The sequence below is a fragment of the Helianthus annuus genome, chromosome 11, assembly GCF_002127325.2.
Source record: "Helianthus annuus cultivar XRQ/B chromosome 11, HanXRQr2.0-SUNRISE, whole genome shotgun sequence".
In the NCBI taxonomy this organism is placed as follows: domain Eukaryota; kingdom Viridiplantae; phylum Streptophyta; class Magnoliopsida; order Asterales; family Asteraceae; genus Helianthus; species Helianthus annuus.
In genome coordinates this window covers 147471180-147481196 of record NC_035443.2, presented here as the reverse complement: position 1 = coordinate 147481196, position 10017 = coordinate 147471180, and positions in this window count along the sequence as shown.

Genomic DNA, 10017 nt, shown 5'->3' with positions numbered 1-10017 from the left:
AAAATCAACAAGATGAACGTGCAGTGTACATTTCCCCGTGGTGTGATTGAAGAAAATGTGTTTGTTGAACAAACCAACCGGGTGTGCGGATGCCTTGGCGTGGATTGAACAACCGCACACTACTTCTCAAAGAGAAAGACAAAGACCTTCGCTGGTGCAATTGGAAGACCAGCCGGACCTGGAGGTTTCTGATCTTGTTGCTGTGTAGAGCTATCTCGGATTAAGTGAAGTAGCTAAAAAAATCGACCTTGAAATCCACACCGGGTGGATATCCAGTTGGGAGAGCGCTCACATTCCTGGCAATGCACGAAGCAGTTGTAGGATACGGTTTTAAATTTCTAATCTCTCCTATACTTGTCGATATTTAAGCTGATTTATAAATTATTATCATCTTGTACAGCACTCTTTGGCCAGACACGTTGATCTCAAATATCACCTCACACGTGATTGTTTCACTATGAAACTCGTCAATGTTGTCATGGTCCGCACTGCTTACCGACATGCCAACTGATTTTTTCAAAATTCGATAAATAATTTCTGATTAACTTAATTCTAGTAAACGGCATTGAGGTAAAACATGAGTTAACCGACATCGGGAAATCGTTTTTGTAAATATCTTTGTGTCTTTTAAATTTTATCTTAGTTTGTTGATTTTAGGGGGAGTAAATCCAAAATTTGAAAAATCCAAAAACATCGAAAATTTTAAAAACACAAAAACAATAGAAAAACAAAAATGAGTTTACTGGCGAGAAAAAGAGAAAATGATAGTACATCAGTGGTCTGTCTAAACCTCTTTAAATTGAAACCTAAAATGAAAAATGTTAAGCAGCTCTATATAAGATGTATCGGTAGGCTCACAATCATTTTAAAGTGTGCAGGGTGATATAAATCTTAAATCAACTGAAGACCAGGTGGGAACCGCACATTGGCATATGGTCTTAGTACCGAAATTTCGTTTGAGAGATTGTCGAGGTTCTGAGATATTCGGTCTTTATACTGCTTATCATCTGGGTATCATGGTTGTATCAAACCGTAAAAATAATGGAGACGAAGTCTAAGATCTTACATGATACTATACATACGTGTGCATATTGCATTCGACCTCAATAAGTGATCAACAATCACATGTCCCTCAAATAAGTGATAATATATCACATTTATCCAGGAGTCAAGTTCGTCTCTTTGCTATACGAAAGTACTGACCTGTTCACGGACTTGCTCCTATGCCCTCATGCATCGAAAATCAAGTTCCACATCAATAAGTGATTCTATCACATAGGGCTTGTTTTCAATCAAAATAAGTGAGAATCTCACATCATATACGGTCAAACAGATGATAAACGGTATACTCACCGGTAAGATGAACTCTCGTGCATACCTTGATAAGGGAATGTGTCGTGTGTGGATGAACACCGGTCGGTAAGTATAAATCATACACTAATCGTATCCCCTCGCCATGATTACATCTGATAAGTTGAGCTTATGTGGACAACAATACCGATAATTGTTATAGGATGCTTATCTAAATGTTAACTAATTGAACAAAAAGAGCATTTTGACATGACCGTACACTGATATGATTCTCTTACCCTCGAAACTCGCAAAAAGATTGTCTGTAAATATTTATTTACCGCTTTCAGTTTCTGCATCTCTGTATATATTTATTTATTCTTTTTCGTCTTTACATTTGAGATATGAAAAATTCCAAAAAGATTTTAGGTGTGTTTTAATATAAACTTTATATAATCCAAAAAGATTTTGCTTCTAGTTTATTTTTGATTGACCGATGTTGGAACTCGAGTCTATCCTACCCAAAATCCTGATCGTAAGCTGGAAAACAATTGCACCTTCATAAACAGTCGAAGTTAACAAGTTTTGAAAGTTAAAGGATTAAAATTGATCATTTTTAAACTTTCAAACTGTTGTCGGTCGGTGTTTGATTGAGATTTGATCTCATATGTGTCATTTGTTTAATTTGACTATATTCCAAGCGGTTGTTCTCATTATGCGTTTAGATTTATTGCGTATGCAGATGCTAAAGGCGAGGAGAACATGTTTGATGACAACCTTTGGAATGAAGACACGACGTGAAGGCACTCAAAGGATAAAGATGATCGAGTTGCCGATGACCTCTCATCAACACCACAAGGATCTAAAGAATTGACAAATCAAAAGATTCATGAGCATGAATCAATGTAGAGTTTATTCTAAGGGGGAGTTTGTTAACACACTTTCTAAATGAAATGTGGAGTTTGTTGATACACTTTCTTATTACGACGCGTGAAGACTTTGAAGATCCTTCGATACAAAAGACATGGAAGTCGAACCATCACAACAGCGTCCAAGGGGGAGTTGGTTGATACACTTTTATGTGGACGCGACACGTTCGGTTCGAGCCTCTAACGGAATGAAGACCAAGTCGGATATCCTCCTATCCCACTTGGGTCCGACAAGTTTGTTCCGTTTAATTTGTAATGTATAAACAAACAATGCATGTTGCCTTTAGGGTATTATTTGTTTGTGTGTTTATTTAGTATGCTGGACCAACACATCACTCGGCTAAACACTTTGACTTTGGGCCAAAACCTTCACTAGGCCAAAAGTCTTCATGGGGAAACACATGATGACGAAACACACTTGTATGATGAAACACAAAGTGTTTCACCACACTACAGGACAAACTTGCGATGAAACACAAAGTGTTTCACGATGAAACACAAAGTGTTTCACCCACTAAATGACAAAACCATGATGAAACACAATGTGTTTCTTAACACTAAAGGACAAAAGCATGATGAAACAAAGTGTTCCGTCGGCTGTTGGGTTTCTTCAGGCCCAAATGTCTGGCCCAATGTTATTTCGTCAAGCCCTCTTGTGTTTCATCGTAGTTAAGGCCCATGATACTATATAAACAGCTTTCTGGTTTCACTTTGAAACCAGATGAGAGAATACCCTGAGAGTTATTTCTGTAAAATTGTGTGTGTATCAGTTGTTCTCGGTTCTCATCCCGTTTAATCAATAGATTGTGTTTCATTGGTTAAACCGTGTTCTTACTAACTGTGTTTGGTTTGGCATAGTTACGGGGATTCTGCACCCGTGACCGTGTTTGTTATAAACAAGGATTTGGTTTTGTTATCGATCCTCCGATTTCAGGACCTACAGAATGGAACCAGACACGTTCCATGAAGTAGTAAGCGCCGTCTTCCTTGCGCTCGAGTTTCTTTTCCATGCCCTGTAGGGACTCAGTTTTGAGATTCTCTTCCTTCAGTGCTTCAACCTGAGTGTCGCGAATCTGGGTAGGAAGACTGGAGTGAATGGTAAGTTGTAACGCACGTACACGCTTAGGTTTGGTTTCCTTACGACAAAGGGCGTCAGCCACAACGTTGGCTTTGCCTGGATGGTACTTGATTGCGCATTCGTAGTCGTTAAGGAGTTCGACCCATCGACGCTGTCGCATGTTCAACTCCTTCTAATCGAAGATATGCTGGAGACTCTTGTAATCGGTGTAAATGGTGCACTTGGTACCGTACAAGTAATGTCTCCATATCTTGAGTGCAAACACCACAACTTCCAATTCCATGGCGTGAGTAGTGTAGTCCTTTTCGTGAACCATGAGTTGGCGTGATGCGTAAGCAATGACTTTCTCACGTTGCATCAACACACAACCAAGTCCTTGGATTGACGTGTCACAATAAACCACAAAATCGTCTATACCTGCAGGTAACGAGAGAATGGGTGCGCTACAAAGCTTCGTCTTCAGTTGCTGAAACGTGGATTCCTGAGCATCACCCCACTGGTAGGTGACACCCTTCTGAGTTAGAAGAGTGAGAGGTTGCGCAACCTTCGAGAAATCCTTGACAAACCTTCTGTAGTAACCCGCAAACCCAAAAATTAACGGATTTTAGTTGGAGTTCGAGGTGCAGACCAGTTCTTCATCGAGTCAACCTTGGATGGATCGACGTGAATCCCATCCTCATTGACTACGTGGCCTAAGAAATGGACTTCACGAAGCCAAAAGTCACATTTAAAAAATTTAGCATAAAGCTGTTCTGTTCGAAGAAGTTCCAGAATGAGTCGCAGATGATGCTCATGTTCCTCCTGACTCTTGGAATAGATCAGGTTGTCGTCGATGAAAACGATCACAAACTCATCCAAGTATGGTTTGCACACTTGGTTCATGAGATCCATGAAAATCGCAGGTGCGCTTGTCAACCCGAAAGGCATGACCAGAAACTCGTAGTGTCCGTAACGAGTCCTGGATACTGTTTTAGAGATGTCCTCGTCTCAGACTCTCAGCTGATGATAGCCCAATCTCAGATCAATCTTGGAATAGAAACTCGACCCTTGCAACTGGTTGAACATGTCATTAATACGTGGAAGAGGATAACGATTCTTCACGGTCACCTTGTTGAGTTCGCGATAGTCTATGCACATTCGAAAGGTGCCGTCCTTCTTCTTAACAAATAAAACTGGAGCTCCCTAGGGCGAAGAACTAGGACGTATAAAACCCTTGTCCAAGAGTTCCTGTAGTTGCGTGGATAATTCTTCTAGTTCAGATGGGGATAGGCGATAAGGTGCACGAGCTATAGGCGCGGCTCAAGGAGCTAGCTTGATTTGAAACTCGACTTGCCGATGGGGCGGGAGACCAAGTAATTCCTCAGGGAATACCTCAGGGAAGTCGCGTATGATCGGAATGTCTTCTATCTTCTTCTCTTTCGTTGAGGTGTCAGTAACAAGGGCTAGGATAGCGGTGTGGCCCTTTCGCAAACATTTCTGAGCCTTAAGGAAAGAGATGATGTTCACGAAAGCACCACTCTTGTCACCACGAATAACGAGTGGTTCTTTGCCAGAACGAGGGATGCGGAAAATCTTCTCCTTGCAGAGTATTTCCGCTCGATGTTGGGATAACCAGTCCATCCCAATTACAACGTCGAAACTACCAAGAACGATGGGGATGAGATCGATAGAGAAGGTCTGACCAGATAGAGCGAGATTACAACCCTTAACTATGTGTGTGGCCTCAAGATTTTTACCGTTTGCTAGTTCTACAATAAGCTTGGAATCCAGAGGAATTGGGGTACGCTTAAGCATCTGGCTAACCCTTAAGGATACGTAACTAGTATCGGCCCCCGAATCGAATAAAACAGAAACAAAGTAGTCGTCCAGTAGAAACTTACCCGTCACAACATTGGGATCGTTTCTTGCTTCACCCTGACCAATCACGAATGCACGTCCCCTGACACCATTTCCATCATTGTTGTCCCTGTTATTGTTTCCATTGCCCTGATTATTGTGATTGTTGTTTTGATTCTGATTCAGCTGTGGGCAGTTCCTCTTGAAGTGGCCTTCAGCTCTACATTGAAAACACCCCTTATTATTACCCTGTTGTTACTGTTGCTGCTGGTTTTGTGGAGTTTGTTGCTACTGCTGCTGCCGATTCTGGTTCGCTGGGTACGGGCTCCTGCAATCCTTTGTTGCGTGACCAGGTTTGTTGCATCTATGACAGCGACCCTTGCTAACGACCCGCTGTGGTGCAAGTTACAACGGTCGCACTTAGGTTGATTCCCTTTATACCTACCCTGACCTTGATTACCAAAAGACTGCTGATTGGGACTCTTGTAGTCATCAGTCCTTCGCTGTTGAGACTGAGGCTAAACAGAGCTTGAACCCTTGATAGAATTCCCATCCCACTTTCGTTTGTTGTCACTTGGAGCATCAGAAGTAGTAGCGCTAATCCGCTAAGGCAGCTTGTTCTGCTCAACTGCCTGATCAGTGAGGCGGTGGGACAGTCGTATGATCTGCTGGATCGTGGGGAGGTTAGCTGAAGTTACCATGCTCTGGATCTCTGGGACTAACCCTTTGACGTAGAGCTCGATACGCTTGTAAGGAGGATTTGACATGTTGGGACACAATGCAACCAATTCGTTTGATCTCTTCGTATAGGCCTCAATTTCTGACCCTACCATCTTAAGGTCGTAGTACTCCACTTCCAAGTTATGAATGTCATCACGATGACAGTATTCTTCTTTGATCAGCTCCTTAAAATCGTTTCAGGGGGGTGGCATTAGCAGCTGCTAATCCTAACATCTGCACTTGTGCGTTCCACCAGGAGAGCGCACCACCTTCAAGAGTTCCAGTTGCAAACTTCACACTACTGGCTACAGGGCACTCACACATCTCAAAAACAGATTCGATCTTCTCGAGCTAGTGGAGAAGACCTACACCTCCTTCTGTGCCACTAAAAGTACTAGGTCGATAATCCATGAAGGTCTTGAACGTACACACTTGTGGCTGAGCATTTTGACCTGTCGCGTGAGGAAGAAAGAATAAGGTTATGCATGAGAGTAGGATCACGAGAGTAGGATCTAAACATCCTAAGATAGGTCGAAATGGCAGGCTGTACCTCCTACTTGAGCTGCTGCTAGAGCCCCAGCAACTCGTTCGTTGATTAGAGCCATCAGTTGGGCCTCAATCAAGTTGAGACGTCCACTCATGATCTTCACATCGAGAAAACACAAGTAAGAATGGTGACGTAGAGGTGTGAAAAGTATGAGATGACAGAAGAGAGCGAGCACACAGGGTTTTAAGCAACGGTTGTTACGTTAACTAAGCATACCATGAACAATGCACTATATAATCTAACAGGCAGGCAATACAAACATAAACCATATCACCTATAGTGTTGAGTCTTGCACGTGGAGCGAAGCGTCGTTGTGGATCGTTGAGCACTGAACAGGTTATAGTCTGGTTTTTATCAAAAAGCTTTTTTCCCTTTTTAAAACCAAGTTCACTATAACCAATGGCTCTGATACCAATCTGTCACACCCCCAAAATCCACAAGCGGAGTATCACTGCAGGGAGCGTGACTGACCAGGATCTAGCCACCAATCATATTGAACAATTTAAATTAATAAATAAAATCCAAACTAAACAATATAATTGGTGTCAAAACAATTTAACAAAGTCTAAGTTATTAGCGGAAGCAATAAGATCAAAAACCAAAACATAAATTTAAAGTTCATAAGTTTATCATGAACATAAATTTAAACAATGAGTTATTTCGAAAACCATAAGTTAACCAGTTCCTTGTTTCCTAAACCATATACTGTGGGGGCTACCCCATGTTGTAAACCACTAGACCCGTTACCATATCGACTACTGACTGGAGTCATGTTTATGTGCCCTGCGTCAATGTCTATCACCATTGACTAAATGCCCAAGTACATTAGTCCACTCCCGTCCTCTGCGGCACTTTGTGAGGCGTGTCAGACCTAATAGCGCTAGTTAACTAATGATCCGTTCGCCAATGGCCCGGCGATTAAGTCGATATAAAAATGAGGGACTTCATGATAGAGTTTTGTCTAGTAAGTTCTATGTTGTCATCCTTCCCAAAGAGGATGGAGGTACGTATTCTACCTAAGGAAAACACGTAGGTTTCAGTGTTGTCATCCTTCCCAAGGAGGATGGCGGTACGTACTCTACCTAAGGAGAATACGCAGGTTATCAATGTTATTCCCTAACCCATTCCCAAACCACCGGGAATCCCATGCCTTGTAGAAAGTGTGAACTCACCTTAGATTCGCTCGACAGATAAAAGGTCACTTGAGCTAATTGTGTGGTCAACCACGTCCTAACATGGTTACCATACAAGTCAGGTCTATGCGCAAGTAATACACGTATGTTTCACATATAACTAGCAGCTTTGTAACACCTCGAAAATTTTCGTCCAATGATGCATTGACACGTGTCATAGACTTTGCATATGCGAAAACATACTTTAGAGGGACTAAAGTTGACAAGCAGTGAAAACTATGGAACGTAAGGGTCCAAAGTGTCAACAATGGATAAATAGACTCCATAATAACCCTACGTGGTGTTTATAACCCTAAACGGATAGATCATGGATCATACGAAGCGGAAAATGCACGAAAGTGAGGAATTACAAACTACAGGGACTAAAAGTGTCAACATGTTGAATTTATACCTCTGAGTGATCTTTTGGCAGCCCCGAAGCTTTGTAATGCTAGAATATACTCACTAGAATATGTGGTAAAAATTTCATGAAGTTTCGTTATCGTATGAGAAAGTTATGGCCAAAACCGTACTTGAGGGGTTAAAAGCGTCAACGTCGAATTTCATGGCTTTTCAGGTGAGCGCAAAGTTAACCGAGGACTTTACCATGTTGGTAAAAGTCCCAAGGTTCCTAAAAATCAAGTTTGAGGGTTTCGAGTCAAGATAAACGGCAAAAACCTCGCGTGCGAAGAACAGGGACCAAAACTGCAACATTTAACAAATGTTTGGGAGCTGCAGACCCCAGGCGGCCCGCCTGGGCTGCCTTACGCGGGCCGCGACCCGTGCCCAGCTGCAGAACTCGCGAACAGGGGCTGTTTTAGTCCGATTTTTGAGTTGAGGACAGCTTGCATCACCTCCCAAATGCTCCAATCAACTTCCATGCATGTAAGGACACCTGGGGACTTCTCACAACATCTGAAACACCTTATATTCAGATCAAAATCATCACAAATAGGATCTTGAGTTAGTAACCAAGAACACTTGAACTTTCAAAAATTCACAAGAGCTATTCTGGAGCTTTCTGGTCGACAAGGCTGCTTCATAGTGATCTCTAAGCTTCATTAGGACTCTTGTAAGCATTCATAACCTTCTCTAATTCGTTCTAGCTTAGAATATTAGCCGAAAGTCAATCGGTCGTAACTTTAGTTTGACTTTTCGATTAAACGAAAATGGCTCAGTCATTTCTCAAATTGAAATTACCTACAAGTTGGTATTCATGTGGGAAACAAACCCTCAAAAGGGTATTCTCTGATTCCCACTCTAAGCATGATTATTGTCGAGTCAAAGTTGTTCTTAAAAAGTCAACAGAACTTGTTTTTGAGAAATCTATCATAAATGGTAATGTAGATGACATGCAATCAGTTTGATCATCAAAAATAACTTTGTAATGAATGTAAGAATATGTTTTATCATGATCAACTCGACAATCTTTAGTATAAACTCGAATCGGAACCGAAAGTCTTATAAAACGACTTTTTCTTTGACTCTCGATTCAGATCCGTGCATGCATGTTTGAGATCTGCATTAGAGCTTATTTTTGACCATTTATAATTATGTGTAACTCTCTGGAAATTTACAAATTGATTCCATGCTTAACCGATTCATATGCATGTTTCCGATTATGCTTAAAGTTGACTATTTTGCCCTTTTTGTTATAAAACGTGATTTTTGGAAAAGTGAAAGAGTAGAAGTCTTTATTACTAATTTATAAACTTGCACCGAAAATTTGATATCAGTTGGAGGTCCAGATTTAAAGTTATGGCCGATATCGTAAAACTAAAGCTTTATGTTAAATAAACGGCGCATTTAGCGCATAACCTATTTAAGGCCACGTTTTGATATAAAACTTTTTACCCACTGATGTTATATAATATTTTGGGATTTTTGAAGATTTTTATTTAATTTTTGGCTGATCGTATCATAGGTCTCTAAGTTTGATTCGGTTAATACCGGTTTTGACCTTTTAAGTCATAAAATGAGTTTTATTCATCCTTTTGACCCCAGACCTTTTTCTACTGATTTTATTTGTTAAATAAATTATTTTGAGCATTCTGGAAATATAAAAATCTCAGCTTTCTTTTGAAAACCCGGAAACGGCTCTAAATCGCCTTTCTAAGCGTTTTTAACGCATAGTATGCGTTATACCCATATTAAACATATAAGAATTATACCTACTGATGTATTTAGCATATTTTTATAAAATAACAGTAAGTATAAGTTTTTGAACTCAGATTTCCAGTTTTGACATTTTTAGCCCTTGTGAAATTACCAAAATACCCCTAAGGTGCATAGTTTGATTTTAAATGATAAGTTTTGTATATGGGTCATACCCTACTGTTATAATATGTCAAATTAAGTATATTTACTGTATAAATCAGACCTGTAACTCAGATTTCCAATTTAACCCTTTTATAATCTTTTAAATGACCAAAATGCCCTTATAAG